Source organism: Clarias gariepinus, chromosome 12 (genome assembly GCF_024256425.1).
Source record: "Clarias gariepinus isolate MV-2021 ecotype Netherlands chromosome 12, CGAR_prim_01v2, whole genome shotgun sequence".
Classification (NCBI taxonomy): domain Eukaryota; kingdom Metazoa; phylum Chordata; class Actinopteri; order Siluriformes; family Clariidae; genus Clarias; species Clarias gariepinus.
The window spans coordinates 22262323-22278882 of NC_071111.1; the positions used below are offsets into that span (position 1 = coordinate 22262323).

At 39.1% G+C, this 16560-nt stretch overlaps 1 protein-coding gene across 1 annotated transcript in view; it reads left to right on the plus strand.

The window, feature by feature from the left end:
- Positions 1-1978: 1978 nt before the first annotated feature.
- The window catches only part of syn3 (synapsin III), a 108286-nt gene continuing 93704 nt past the window's right edge, over positions 1979-16560 (plus strand). The window contains exon 1 of the mRNA XM_053508452.1: positions 1979-2163. The gene's annotated coding sequence lies outside the window, so the exon portion shown is untranslated. The remainder of the gene's footprint in view (positions 2164-16560) is intronic.

Here is a 16560-nt window from a genome sequence, read left to right on the forward strand (position 1 = left end):
TGTTCAGCAGTGTTACTTTTCACAACAATCTAGTTGTTTGAAAATTGCTCAAACAGGAAAACCCCTCATTTGATCTTTTTAGCTATGAGTTCTACTAATTTATTTTTATTAATTATTTGATTTCACCAAGCATCTTGCTCATACAGGATGTTTTTCCAAACCAGATTTTTTCCTTGAAGATGATGGTTCACCACAAACCTTCCAGGTTTTAATAATGTGCTTTAAAGTTCTTAACCCAATTTTTTTGGTTTCAGGAATCTTCTTAGTTGTTTTCTTTGCTTGATGCAGGTCAATAAATTGACCCTCCTTTTTTACAACCACAGGATAGGTCTTTTGACATGGCTGCTTAAGAAATGAGAAGCTACTCACTGTATCAGTCAGGGTTAAATAACTTGTTGCTGCTGACCCATATTACTCTGTGCAGTAATTATTCAATGAAAGGATCTTAACTACTTGCCGTTTTTAAAATAAAATAAAAAACGGACCCTAACTGGTATACTAATAACTAATCCTAACATCAGCATTTCATAAAAAGCTTTAAAAAAAATCATGCATGTACTTTAGCTGAAACTGAAAATTGTTTTCTGTGCATTACATGCATATATGTAATTTTCTTAAAACTCTTACTGCAGATTATTTTCTGTTGTTTTTTAATAAACACCTTAGAGCTTTTTTTTTAACATGGTTTCAGATTCATCTTGTTTTTTATTGACTGAGTTCATGAGAACACTAATTTGGTGTCTTCACATGCATTAATGTGCATATATATGTGTACATTTGGTACAGGTTTTATGCTCAATACCCTTATTAACACAAACTTTTTATGTATTTACATCACGTTGCTACATGCATAACTCCCATCTGTTAGCATTAGGATCTGCTCAGTTACTCCAACCATTGCATACTTTGGGATTTACACACCAACTTATTTTCACTGTCACTTTCATGCTGCTCATTGCACAACTACTTAGGTTTTGCACGATTAATATTGTTGCACCGTTTTCACTTTGCCACATATAAAATTGCACACCATGACTGAACTGCAATTAACCCTTTTTTTTTTTAATAATTATTTTTTTTTATTTGATTTTTTATTTATATGCTTAACTTCTTCTTTATCTTGCAGTGTTTGTTCTTAGATTTTCATTGCACTAGTAACTTCTGGTCCGTTCTCACATTACCCTGTGTGTTCAGACAATATGTAAGATATACAGTGTGCAATCTACAACCTGTTTTTGTGTTATTGTCTCTATGGCTGCTGGATATCTGGAATCAGGATCATTAAAGTATCTATCTATCTATCTATCTATCTATCTATCTATCTATCTATCTATCTATCTATCCACCCATTTATCCATCCATCTATCTATCTATCTATGTGGGACCAGCACTCAGGGTGGCCTCTAATTTCAGCAGCTAAGTGTGTTGAACCCTAGCCTTCTACATGCCAGAAAATAAACCTGCCACCGTGACACAGCTTTAGTACCAATCCAAAATCAACGAGAACACCAAACAGTTGGCAGTTGGTGCCTTAAAGTACAGAGGAAAACCACCAAACATGGGGAGAACATGCAACCTCACCGCACGCAGAACCGAGAACAGAACCTGGACCGATGGCGGTGCGAGGTGACAGTGCTAACCAATAAACCACCATGCCACCCTCCAAAGACATGCAGATTAGACTCAGTTGGTGTTCCTAAATCGCCCGTAGTGTGAATGAGCGTGTGTGAATGTTACTACCAAATAGGAATGAACACAATGGTCACCATAATCACTAGTTGAACTACGATGGTTACTGGATAGATGGATGGATGGATGGATAGACCATTCCTACTCATATCTCGTGCACACCACGCTTATAAAAAAATAATACACCTCCCCTCCTCCTCCTCCATGTCACGTGACAAGGCTTTTCACTCCACTCCCGGTGCCATAAAGCGCTCTGGAGCACAAGCGGAGTGGATGCGACACAAGGCGCTCACGTTCCCGGCATGCACTGGGGGGCTGGATACTGAGGAAGCTGTGGCACGGGGAAATCGTGTAGCGCGAGCGCAGGGAATCTCCTCGTTCTCATCATCAGCATCAAAGAATATTTAAAATTTTATTATCAAACAAATAATAATAATAATAAAAATAACGAAAACCCGAACGGGACGCACTAAGGTAAGTTAAATGAAATAATATTTTTTTAAAAAGCAACAAAAAATGTAAATGCCTTGAATGCACTATATTGAATGCAGATCTGCAGTGCGTGCTCTGTGGACTTACTAAGGGGGGGAAAAAAAGACATAAACCGCTCCCAGCTCGGACATGACACGGCTATGCATTATGCATGTAATGCCATGCAATGCATTTTAAAAAATGTATTTTTTTTTTTTTAATGTTTTTTTTTTTCGATGCATGTCGAGCATCATTGATTCCGGATTAATCAGTGCTGGGGTTTCCCCGCCTTCCGTCTTCAGGTTTGCGATACTAGCAAATACGAGAGTCATAATACTCATCGTTCATTGTGTGTGTGTGTGTGTGTGTTGATTAGGAGTGCGCTTGTTGAGCATTCGGTTTCCGCACGCGCGCAGACTCCCTCTCTTCTCTTCTTCATACAGTGTGCGCGTGTGTGTGTGTGTGCGCGCGCGCGCGCTAGGCCGAGACATCACCGTCCAGCATCCCATCCATCACACTGACAATTCAGCTGCATCTCAACCGCATTTATGGCTTTCTTCCTTCCTAAATACCCTGCACTTGATTGATTGATTGATGCATTGATTTCTACACTGACCCCTGAATGAGCCAAAAAGGATCAGCATCCTGCATCTGGTGTGTGTGTGTGTGTGTGTGTATAGGTGTAGATGTTAGAGAAAGTACAGTGATTATACTGAGACAGACTATAGCACATGAATGGAATTATCCTGTCCGCTGATGTTAAAGTGAGTACTACCATACAGGAGTGACTGCACATTCATTCATTCATCCTGAGGAACTGGTCATGGATGCAGAACGCTGGGCCTGAGGCGGGAATCCACCCCAGACTATGTCAGAGAATCATGCATGCACACACTTACCTATACTGTACATCTCGTGTAATTAACCATAGACAGTAATGTAACTAGTAGGGATTGGGAATCACCTGGTACAATATTATCACGATACCTAGGTGCCGATTCGATCTGATTGAAGGATCACCAATTGATCAGTAGTGGCCCCCAAAGTGGCACGTCAGTAAAGTGGCTCGCCCTGTCATCTATAGATCTCCCGGGTGATCCCGTGTCCTCCTGCAGACAGGGGGAATAGAGAGAGCTGATTGGCCGCTCTCTCTCAGAGGGGAGGGATGGGAGGGACTAAGCGCTCCCGCATCAATCATGGACGTTTGTGAGCTCACACAAGCAGAAGGAATGGATAGCGCTGTCGTCAAAGTGTGTTACACAGCTCCAAACGAAAAATATGAAGAAATTCTTTTGTGTGGTGGTTCACGTATCGTATAATTTTTACATCCGTAATAAAGATGAACCGGTAGGCCGGCTAGTGACCAGAATTGGATGGTTTTTAATTTGACCGGTTATCAGCCGATCAGCCTCAGATACAAGCGATCCTAGCGCAGAAGCTTCTGAGTGGTGCAACAGAAACACATTTTTATGGTGTCAGATTATCCTGCGTGTTAAAAGCCTTCGATCTGCCTTTTTCTCCAAACTCTGTGAGCATATTAATCTCAAACCAACTCTTTACACCTCAAAACGCTGCAAGTACAAATTATTAAAAAATCATGTGCGTTTGAAGCCCAGCATCCCTGCGTTAGAAGCCGCACACGCGTACGCGCTCGCAGCTGCTCAATCCGCATGCTCGCAGCCATTCGACCCGCGCGCTCACTGTCAGGATGAGTTTTGAGACCATGGAGGCATTTGAGGTGGTAAAACGTTGCAGTTTCTGTATGATCCTACAGGTGGCGCACTCTAAACTATTTACACATTTTCATTCCGATAACAGAGATTCATGCTTTTACTGTAAATGTTGAACTCTTGTATTTGAAGTTAGTTTGTATTGTTTAAAAGCTGCGTTTGGGTTTTAAATAAATTTCTAATGTTATATGGAAGGTCCTATGTTTTCCATCCCATATATGTAGAGTAGATTTAGTTTCGATTCTAAACATGCTAAAAGAACGGCAATATTTTACCACCTCAAATGCAAGCATATAAATTTAAACATGATTAAAATTTTGAAGAGATTTTGGAGTTATTTTTCCCCCCAGATCTTTAGTAATTTGCATGTTTTTGGGAGGGGAATTGAAAGCAGAGAAAATGTGACACAGTTTAAGATTAACTCACTGAAATACTGAAGGATCGAGCGGTATACAGTTTTTTTTGTTAGTAATGTTTTAAACAGTAATTATCGTTTTTCATTTTCCTTGTTATAATCCTACCTGAACTATGGACGCAGATTTGAAGGCACACACTTGTGTAGAATGTGCAGCGTTACAGTTTCCCTTCACTGGAACTAAATCTGTTCCAGCATGACAGTGCACAATGTCCTGCACAAAAACAAGCTCCATGGTTTGCCACAGACGGAGTGGAAGAACCCGACTGTCCTCCACAGAGCTCTGACCTCAACCCCAATGAACACCTGTAAAAAGAACTGAAACACTGACTGACTGTCTAGAACGAGCACAAGTCAAGTGTTCACATGGATTTCCATATACTCGCATAAAGGAAAAAAAAAAAAAAAAAAAAAAAAAATATATATATATATATATATATATATATATAGCGGGCTCATATTTCAAAAGACTTGTAAACTGAATCGAATTTACCCATAAGAAATAATGGAAACTCAAATTATTCGTTCCACAGCCCCAAAAAATAAATACATAAAAATAATGAACACAAAATATTAAGTAAAAATAAAACAAATTAACCTGCACTTTACCTTTAAAAAAAGTACAAATAAATCCCGACAGATAAGTGTTTCCATTTGTGCGCGCAGGCGCTGTGTGTGTGTGTGTGTGTGTGTGTGTGTGAATTTAAAGTAAGCTCCCCTCTCCCCCTTCTCGTCTTACACAGTTACCCTTCCTTCACTCTTTTCACACACGTGCGCGCACACAACGGAAACACTGTTTCATCTGAAAAATAAACAAGAAATTTCTCTAATCACACTCGATTGAGCGACACACTAACGAAATCACTGTTGTAAAGGAAAAATAAAACAAATGAACCTGCACTTTATCTTTAAAAAGCACACACGTGATCACAGTGTTATAGTAAACAGTACACGCGTACACGGATGTTGATTATACCAGTAAGAGACGCACACTAAGACCCAGCAGGGGAGACGATTACCCACAATTCCACAGCGCAAGAGAGAGAAAAACAGTTGGCTCAGTTGTGATCACGTGACGATATGTGTCAAAAAAAGGAACGCATGCCTGATACATGATAGTCAAAATGTATTAAAAATCTTTGCTCGTCTTGCGGAACACTCGCAAACCGTGTTACTCACAATCCAAGGTTTCACTGTGTATATAAATAGGTACTTAACAATGGAATAAAAATAGCAGATATACATGTACACTCCCCAGCCACTTTATTAGGTACACCTTGCTAGTACTGTAATGGGTCGGACCTGCTTTTGCATTTAGAACAGCTTTAATTCTTTGTGGCATTGATTCAACTAGGTGCAGGAAAAATTCCTTATAGATTTCCGTCCATATTGACATGATGACGTCACGCAGTTCCTGCAGATTTGTTGGCTGGGCATCCATGATGAGAATCCCCTGTGACACCACATCCCAAAGGCGCTGTATTGACCCATAAAGGCATCTGGTGACCATAAAGGCCATTTTGAGCCTCGTCATGTTCAGGAAACAAGTTTGAGATGATTTTAGCTTTAAGACATAAGACATTAAAGGAGTGGACATGATCCTACTCAATACTCTAAATGATTCCCAGTTGGTAATGAGGGGCACAAAGGAAAAAAGGAAAAAAATCCCACACACCATTACACCACCACCACCAGCCTGAGCCATTGATAAATGGTAGGAAGACTTTTTTTTCCCTAAAAGTCTATGATTTATAGTCTGAAAATCATTGGGATGGTTGTTTATGAAAACCCCAGCAGACCAGCACGTCTGGCACCAACAATCATGCCACTTAAATCACCTTTCTTCCCCATGCTACTGTTTGAACTTTAGCAAACTGTCTTGATCATGTCTCCTAAATGCATTGAGTTGCTCTAATCTAAATGTGTGTGTTAACAAGCAGTGGAACAGGTGTACCTAATAAAGTGGCCAGCAATTCAATTCTCTTTTCCGTTAATACTTTTTAAAATGTATTTCTTAACGATTTTTAATCTTATAATAGTGTGCTCGCATTGCATTGGCTGTGATCATGTGTGTTTTTTTGATTATGATGCTTAGTACTGTATGGTCTAGTCAACAACGGCAAGGGTCACGTTTTGTGATGCTCATGTCCTATGGGGTGCACTTTTAGATTTTCAGGCTTCAGAGAAGAAATAAAACACATGGGTCGTTCAACCCTGTTAAAGCATTTTAGGATTTAATTTGCATTTATAGCCTTTGATTGTTGTTCTGTAGGATTTATACACGCACATTGTCTCATCATTGCAGTTTCCCTTAATTAGATTTGCTTATTATGGGAATATATTTAGACATTATTGACTATGACTCATTATGGGGTTTTTTTCTTTCTTTTTTTTTTTTAATAAAAATGCCATATTTATAATGTGGTGCAGTGTGAGCATTGCAGCTTCACAGCTCCAGGGTCTCTGGTTCTATCTTGAGCTCGTGTCAGCGTGAGTGGGGCGGTTTAGATATTCAGCACATATCTGTTTTTCATTTCCATTTACAAAAACATCCTACAGTAGTAGGTGGACTGACTGCTCTAAACTGCCCCGGTTGTAATGGGAGTACACGAGCGTGTCTGTGTGTGTGTGTGTGTGTGTGTGTGTGTGTGTGTGTGAAGGACTGTTGTATCATCCTGGGTGTGTTCCAACGATGAACTGCTAAGATGATTGAACAGATTTACCTCCTCCTTATAAAGGTTTAATTATTGTCCTTTTATAAAAAAAAATAATTTTTAATCGATTAAACGTGGAAACCTGAGACAAACATTTAAGCAACGCTTATTTTTTGCCGTTTTGAATCGAGGTGCCACCGTATTAAAAAGAATGTGCTTGTTTGTGTTTGTGTGTGGTTTGAGTTCTGTGTACAAGTAAAAAAAAAAAAAGAAAAAAAGCTGAGTAAAATCATTTGGTGTATCATCACTTGGCTGAGAGAATCAGGCTGCACAGGCTGTACAAAATGTTTTTCAATGCATTTAAATAGACTGCATGCTTCTTCAGCTCCTTTCAAGGCAGTGAGCCTAAAATTGTTGCATCTGCTTCTGTTCCTTGAGCTCGACCATATGTTTCAAAAGCATCCCAATCCCATTTCTGTTCCTCCGCCTTCTGCGAAGAGCACAGCCGAATGTTTTTGATTTTCTCAAACCATTACGCCAACATAAATGTATGTATGCGCTCGCTGCTCCTTTAAGGTTGATCGTGGAGACGTTTATTTTTCAAAAATTCCAGCTCTAAATTAGTACTTATACTGTACTGTACATGATCTGGCCAAAAGTACAGTACTGTGAAAAAGTCTTGAGCCATCCCTTATTTCTTCCGAAGATTAGATTATGTAGATTATGTAGATTAAATTAAAGAAACAAGAACAAATATTTACTGCGACAGGCTGCAAAGTGCCCAAAGATACAATAAAAAAAAATAGGTTATTTATGTACCATAAATAATAAATGTATTTATCAGCAGCGACCTCATTTCCCCTCTCATCTGTTCCAACCACTCAGCATTCATCATCAGTATACTAATCACCTGATCACCTGATCATGTACTGTATATATACACATACATATATATATATATATATATATATATATGTATGTGTATATATATATATATTTTTTTCCTTTTTTTATGTAGCATTGAGGAATAAAGAGAGACTTTCTGAATATATATATATATATATATATATATATATATATATACTGTATAGATATATACTGTATATACTGTATATGGATATATATATTTAGAAAGTCTCTCGGCAGCACACACATGGAGTAGTAGTCTGTTTTCCGTATCCGCGGAGTTCTTTGCTTCAGGTCAGCTGTGTATTTTTGTGTGAAAATGTTAACCATCGAAGAACGTGTTTTTCTAGTGAAGCATGTTTTTAAAGCCGGTGATAAATACTTATAATACGGATTTAGTTCTTGGAAAATTTTAAGCAGCTTTTCCTGGACACAAGAAAACTACATCATGATACTGTGCGTTTTAATAAAGAAATGCATGAGTGAGAATAATAATGAGTTTCATTAAATGAATTTTTTAACTTTTTGAACGCACTAATGAAAATGAGAGAAAGAAAATTGTTCATGAAGCCTGAAGAAATATTCCTTAACACTGTGCAATGTATATATACACATACAGAATCGTCCAATTTATATACAAAACATATAGCAATAAATTTAGTAATTAAATATTTAAAAGAATATAAATCTAAAATAAGTTTTTGTCGTGTATAAATCTTTTTGGCTGACTCTATATATACAGTATATATGTGTATTTTTGTGTGTTTGTGTATAATATACTATATACTATATATACTGTATATATATCGTGTGTGTATATAAGGTGTTCGATTTGTACGCCAGAACATTTTTTCTGCTGGAAAAGATTTGGGCCTCTTAGTTCCATTGAAGGAAAATACTAATCCCACAGCATAATCGTGCAGGAAGCCCCGCTTATGGATCAGGTGTCCTGTGGTCGGCGTGTTCCATAATTGTAAAACCAGACAGCAGCAGCTGAACGGAAGCTCCGACTCAATGCAGGACAGTGACTGATATCAATTCATTTACGTTAGTGACGCATCGTTCGCAAACAAAACATATTTACTCTGAGTCTGGCAGGACACACAGTGTACGGAGCGTCATATGTGTGGGGGAGTTGTACTGCTGCCTGTTTACAGCCTTCCAGCAACACAGAGCTTTCATGCATCACACTTCATGTTATTGTTATTTAGGTTCTTTTAATCAGTTTAACACTATTTTTTATATTATACATGTGTAAGGTGAGAAATAAAAAAAAACATGAGTTATGTTAGTGTACTGAAGGAACAATGTGATGATTGTGAAGGCTGGATAGGACTTGTTCATTTGGACATGGCATCAGTAATGCTATAATATTATGATCACCCACCTAATATTGGGTAGGTCCACCCCCCTTTTTTGTGTGTTTTGACACAGAACCAGCATTAACCTTGTCCTCAATTTGATCTACGTTAGCGCTCCTATTGGATCGGACTACACGGGCCACGGGTCTTTACTCTCCATGTACATCAGTGAGGCCTGGCCACCCATGACCCTGTCCCCATTTCACCAGTTTTTCCTTTCTTGGATCACTTTTGGTGTGTCCTGTCCCCTGCAGACCAGGAACATCCCACAAGAGCTGCAGTTTTGGAGTCATCTTGTCATCTAGACATTATGACATGACATGATGGCTAGTTTCTTGGGTCAGATTACCTCCGAAACTGCAGGTCATATGGGATGTTCCCGGTCCGCAGTGGTCAGGACATACCAAAAGTGATCCAAGGAAATCTGGGGGGAACCGACGACAGTGTCATGGGTCGCCAAGGCACATGGAAATGAAGGCTGGCCCGTGTAATACAATCCAGGAGAAGACCCAGCGTAAATCAGGTTGATGATAAGGTCCATGCTGGTTTTGATAGAAAGGTGAGAGAACACAAAAAAGGGGAAACTACTCAATATTGATGGGTGCAAAGCTTAAGTTACCTTGCCACGGTTTTGTATGATCTAACGTTGGTATTTTGGTATCCTCTGAGGATATGACTTCCGCGTGATAGCACCGAGATGTGCGCCTGTGAGTGAAAGCTAACACTTTCACTCAGTTTAGTACACACACTTCAGGAAGTGCTAGAGAGGGGCAGCGCTACAATGCTAGAATAATAAGCTTTTTTGAGCTTGTTCATGGAAAAGCTTATAGCCTTCACTAATAACATGATTTTAAAACTAATGTCGTTATGGAAAAAATATCTACGGTGGAACAGTTCATCTGAGACGCAACTCTACTTTCTTCGGGTTCTTGCACGTATCATGTCATGACCACGCGTTAGCGTTTGTGTACTGTAGCAGTGCTGTGCGTCCGCTATCAAGCGTCAATGAGCTTTTGCAGGTTTGCTGATATTTAAACTTGAATTTCTAGTTTTTTATCTCCTCAGACACCAGGAAAGACATAGTTTGCATGTTCTTGTGTGCTCGTTGGGTTTCCTCTGCGTACTCTGGTTTCCTTTAACAGTTTAAAGACATGCAAATTAGGGTAATTGACATACCGTAGTGTGTGATGTTGACCCAAGGTCCTACTATGGTTGTAATAATAGGAATAAATACAATAGTCACCATTGGTCTCCACGGTCCCTAGTTGTCCTACAGAGGTTCACAATAAAAAAGCAAGATTTACTGTATCGATGTCTCCTGTTTGTCCTCATCAACGCCACATAAACCTTCACCGTCAACGGAAAAAAAGGTTAAATAGTGGTATCTTGTTATTGTATCTCTAACAAGCAGAGATGACAACCCTTTCTGGACTGTCCAGGAGACTCTGGTTATCACATTACACTATCCCAGAATTAGAGATAGATCATAGATTGAAAAGATGGAACAGGGAATGAGTGAGGGAGAAAAGTTTGAGCATGAGTTACTTTAGCTGACATAAGACACACAACTTCCGAAAGTGTTAAGCATGGGGTTTTGACACAAATACTGTGTTTGTGTGTCAAGTGAATACTCGCTCCCTCAGTCATTTTCACTTGTTCTCGAGACTGTTCCTAATAGGGAGGTGAGGAAAGAAGTGAAAAAATCTGGAGGTTGGTGGCGGGGGGGTGTAAAGGAACACCATCACACCTGCATACAACTTAACACAGGTTTTACACCAAATGCCCCTCCTGATACAACCCTCTCCTCTCCCATTCTGTCCCGGCGCTAAGGAAGCCCTGAGGCCAGGAAGTGAACCCGGACAATGCCGGACAAGAAGCCTCCCACTGGACCACCAATTTGAGCCAGCACTGCTGCTAACAACCACCATGATGAGTTTTATAGTCAATTATATATATATATATATATATATATATATATATTTTTTTTTTTTTTTATCTGCATTTTTTTCTATGTAGTCATAATATCCTATGCAATAACAGTTTTTTCATAAATGGCATAAAATCATACAGTTTTTATTACAGTCGACCCCCGAAATTCGAAGGGGTGGCGTTTCATGTAAAATACGATGTTATAGATACTGTAGATACTGTCATTCATAATCGCATGTTTTCTTTGCTATGCGCTGACGTTTTCTTTGGTATCAGTACTGTAGGGTAAATACGGTAATAATTCCCCATCCCAAGTCGCACTTTGTGTTCTCTCCACAGTGCTAACATGATGAATACAGTTAAAAATTTATATGGAAATTTTATTAAAAATATTAATGTTATGAAATGAGTCAATTTTATTGTTCTTAATAGTTTAGCAAAATTATATATTGGCACGGAAAAAAAAAAACATAAAAAAATTACGGCACATATATGTAGTTTCTGCGAAATTTCAGGGGTTTCCAAAAAAAGTATTAGTTAGGGTCTAAGTAAAAATCTGCAAACGACTGAGGTCGCGAACTCTTGATTGTAATTTATTTTTTTATTCATTTTTACAGATTTTCAGGCTTTTTCACTCATTCATCTTCTATACCGCTTTATCCTGTATTCAGGGTCATGGGCACCTGGAGGCTTAGGGCACGTGGCAGGGTACACCCTGGACAGGGTGCCAATCCATCACAGGGCACATACACATACAGTACACACAATCACCCACACACTACAGGCAATTTGGGAATGCCAATTAGCCTAACATATCTTTGGACTGTGGGAGAAAACCGGAGTACCCGGAGGAAACCCACCAAGCACGGGGAGAACATGCCAACTCCATGCACACAAAGACGGGAATTAGGCCTGGCCAGGAATCGAACCTGGAGCCCCTGGAGGTGCAAGGCGACAGTGCTAACGATCACACCACCATGCTGCCCAGATTTTCAAACTTTCTAATATTTCAAAAAACAAATAAATATCTTTATTATTTAATATTCAGTATTCTGCCTGTATGTATTGTGTAGTTTGTCCAAGTCTGAAAGTGTAATTTTATCCATTTTGAACAAATGTCAGATTTTCGTCTGGTCGCGTCTGCTAAAGCTCATCTTCAGATAACACTGATGAATTTGATCTAAAATGGATCAAAGTGTTTTACCCAAACCTATGCAATCAGTCATTAAAGAAAAAAAAAACAGAATGTACTGTACAATACCAAAAAAGTCTAAAATTTCTGTCATTATCTCAGAGATTCTACTTTTTATTTAAGTTCTTATCAGTAATATAATCTATATTTAAGGAAATCCGGTGCAATATTATCACGATACCTACTGAAGTGTCATTTCGATTTGTATTGCGATTCTGTAAGTATCATGATTATAAATATTTCTATTTCATATTTTTTATCTGATTTTGTTGCAATTTTAAGACCGTGATCCTTTAAACAAAAGTTGAATCGTAACATGAAAGTTTAAACTTAGCTTTGAATGACAGCTTCACAACTAAATTGAAAATGATTAATTAAATGTAACCTGTTTCTTATAATAAAGTTTTCTTACTTAAAAAAAAACAAATGCAGCATTTACACAATACAAACTTACTTTAAATACAAGAGTTTAACATTTCACAAATTAAACAACAAAGCTAGATTTTTCTTGACTTCACCTTGCGGTGAGATCTGTTTAGCCGTATGGCAGCAAAACATAACTTAATGTACAGTAAACGAGTCGTACAGCTGTGTCCCATTTAGCCAAGCATTTAAAGCCTTATAGGTAATCGGGCACCATCGTAAGATTTGTGTTGATCCTAGAAAAGTAGCCTTTTTTTTTCTGCTAATCTATTCCCATGCAGATCATGGCATATCCTTAGACTACTGCTCAATAGGGGTGCAACGATTGATCAACCTTATCGACCACAATTGATAATCAAATTCGTCGACAACATATTTGTTGATGATGTCATCACGCTTGATTCTCGGGAGCGCTCCGACGTGTAGGCGTCAGGAGTAAAGTGAGTAAGAGCGCGATCGCAAACACCTTCATGAGCTGTTTGAATTAGCACCATGGATCTGTGAAGGAGCTTCATGCAACCAACAATCCCAAGCTCAGGTTACTGTCTGTGTATGTTGGCATTATCTCCATGTGGGTTTCTTCTGGGTTCTCTGGCTTCTTGTCATGCTGAGAATGTGGGTACCCTATCCGGAAAAACATTCCCAAATCACGCCCAGTGTTCCCCGGATAGCCACAGGATCTTAAATCAGGATAAACCCCTGAAACTGGAGATGAGCGATGGTTGCCTGTTTCTCAACCACTGGTGTTTTAGTTCATGCACTGAAACCATGCCCTCATGATCTGTGTTTGTCAAAGACAATAGCTGGTACGAATGAGTGAGTGAAGCCATGTACGAAATGCGGGAGGGAAATGGAGTAAAGTGCAGAGAGAGCTTTTGGGTTAGTGCAAGCCAGACATTAGCCAGGTATTCAGTCGTGGTCTGGGAATCAGCTCTCTTGCCAAGTCTGTGTAGACCTCTGACGGAGAACTTGGTTAATGCAGGATGACTCCAACTGTTCGTCCTGTGTGCCAGCCCTAGATGAGGACTCGGCTATTTACACTTGGTGAGATCACCCTCCAGCAATTGTAGCTTGGACTTGGCTCTAACGAAAGTCTTGGAGTTGTCTCCTTCTGGTCTGGTCTGGTCTGGCTACGGGTGCTAAATCCAAATGGAGGGACTGTCCTCAACAGAAGGCCAGTACAGGACACGGATTAAAGCCTGTAGTGATTAGTCAGTTCATAAAGATATTTAATGATTGTTCAACATAAAACCCTCCATCTTTGTTATAAACCTTTTATAAATTCTGCAGTGTTGCAGCGTACGCTTCAAATAAACGAGTACTATCCTCTCCCTGGGTAATACACCTGCAGTGGCTGAGTCTGAGCCAATCCATCTATCCGTGCCTCTTACTCAGCATGTCAATGCCCTTTCTGCACGCTCACTACTGCTACTGTAGAGCAGACGGAGCTGCCAAGTAATCCTGTATAAAGCCTGGTTATCTTTAACTCGAGATTCAGTGCTGTTTGGTGGCTGACGGTTGGTATAATAACCCCTTTCACAACTGGCGGCACGCGAGACTGAGATTCTCCTTCTTCGTTCTTGATCCTAATTGTTGGTATCGCTTTGGCATCTCGTACTGTGCTTTAGGAGTGCTCATTGTAGCTGTCAGCCATGCTTTGTGCCTCAGAACTAGGCTCATTTTTCTACAGCCCGAGTGGATGCGAAGATAAGAATGAAAACGCTGGAGTGATACTGTATGCTTAGAAATTTTTAAGTATATATATTAGAGACGGGGGACAATTGATTCAGTTACGTACAGTGTAATGTTCATGTATGGCCACACTTCCTCCAAAATTGCCTTTTTTAAAATAAATTTTAAATTAATATGCATATATAAATTTGCATATCATCCGGAGATTGCGAGTTTGATTCCTGGGTGATGCTGTAACCTCTCGCAGCCGGAGGTCTAGAGAGAGCTGATTGGCCGAGCTCTCTCAGAGGGGAGGGATAAGAGGTACTTAGTGCTCCCACATTAATCACGGCTCTACAGCCAATCAGGGGCGTCTGTGAGCTCATGCAAGCGGAAGGAGCGGATAGTGCTGTCCTCCGAGTGTGTTACGCCGCCTTTAACGGTACGTACGCGAGCAGTTCGAAAAGATGCGGTCGGCTGGCGTCACGTGGTTCGGAGGAAACATGTGATAGTCTCCGGCCCTCATGACTGAGTGGTAGTAGTAGTTTAATGTGGGGGCCCCCTAGTGATGGGGAGGAATTGGACACGACTAAATTAGGGAGAAAAAGAAATAAAAAAATAATAATAATTTAGATATGTTGGCAATATGTTGCAGTTCCTCTATAATCCTATAGGTGGTGCACTTTAAACTATTTACACAGCACATCATCCTGTGTGGTAGAAGTGAAATATTTGCTAAGTTTATTTAGAATTTAAAAATATGTATAGAATCATTAAACTCATCGGATCGCAAGGCAGATGAAATCGGTACCATGGTATCGTAATAATATTGTATCGACTAGTAATTCCTATGCCTATAGGAATTGGGGCGCTGGAGGCTCAGTGTATTAAGGCTCTGAGTTACTGATCGGAAGGTTGGTGGTTCATCAATTGGTTGTTGTAAACAAAATGTGTTGATGAGGAGTGTGAAAGTGAAAATATACCCATATGAATAATGTATGCTGGGACATACTGTATGATTGATAACGGTGATGATGTAGGAATGATGACTTATAGCAGAATTGACATTTTCTTAATTTTGAACATGATATCTAAACAAATAATTGAATTCAAATCTGTAATATCTTCAGTTACAATGAGTTGATATAAATAAGCGAACACTTAGGGGGAAAAAACAAAGAACCAAAGCAGATCACACAAGTCTAACTGGCACATCATCTCACATTCGACAGTGACCAAGAACGTTAGCTTGCTTTCGACTATAAACAAATAAAAGAAACACATTTAAGGATAAAATGTATAAATGTTTTTGGAACACTTCATTATTTTAAAGCATCGGTGAATATGATGTTCTACTTCTTCTTGATGTGCTTGCATCATGCCTGGCTTGTTTTGTCATTAGTGTTATATGAATATGGAACACTTTTTTTATATGAGAAATCAATATACTTCCTAATAGAAAGGAAGAGCACGATTGCAGCGCCCGTCCACACTGGGTATGCGTGACCACGAACACAAACGGTTGAATCTATTTTCACTCGTCCACTCTCGCTTCCAGAGATGAGAGGCGGTGTTGGATATAGTACTGTAGGAGATGTACTTTATGTTTACATGTTGGACATGTGTGCAGGACAAGAAGGTTTTTTTTAGGTTGTCTATTCATCCATTTATTCTGGATTACCACTAGTGCATTATCATATAATCTTATATCATAACCAGGGTCATAGCATGGTTAAATGTTGAAATGATTTCATGATGATTAAATGATGTTCAGGTCCATTTTCTGGATATCTGATATTGATTATCGGTCTGTTTATCTGTATAACCTAGTGAACCACAGCTACATTTACAGTACAGAGATAATATTTCATTAAACATAATTTTTGGATGCTTATCTTATAAGATGTATGTTTACATGCACAAAGAATTTGATTAGAATATATCTCTTTGAATGTTTGAAGCGATTACAAATTCAATTCAGATCAAGATTTCATTGCTTTGTTATACTAGTTAAAGTGAGTCATACATTGTAACCAGCAGGTGATTACAGATTAAAGATCACAGCAATGTCATAAAGAGTTTGTCTACATAGGATTTCCTTCTATTTAATTTTTTAAAA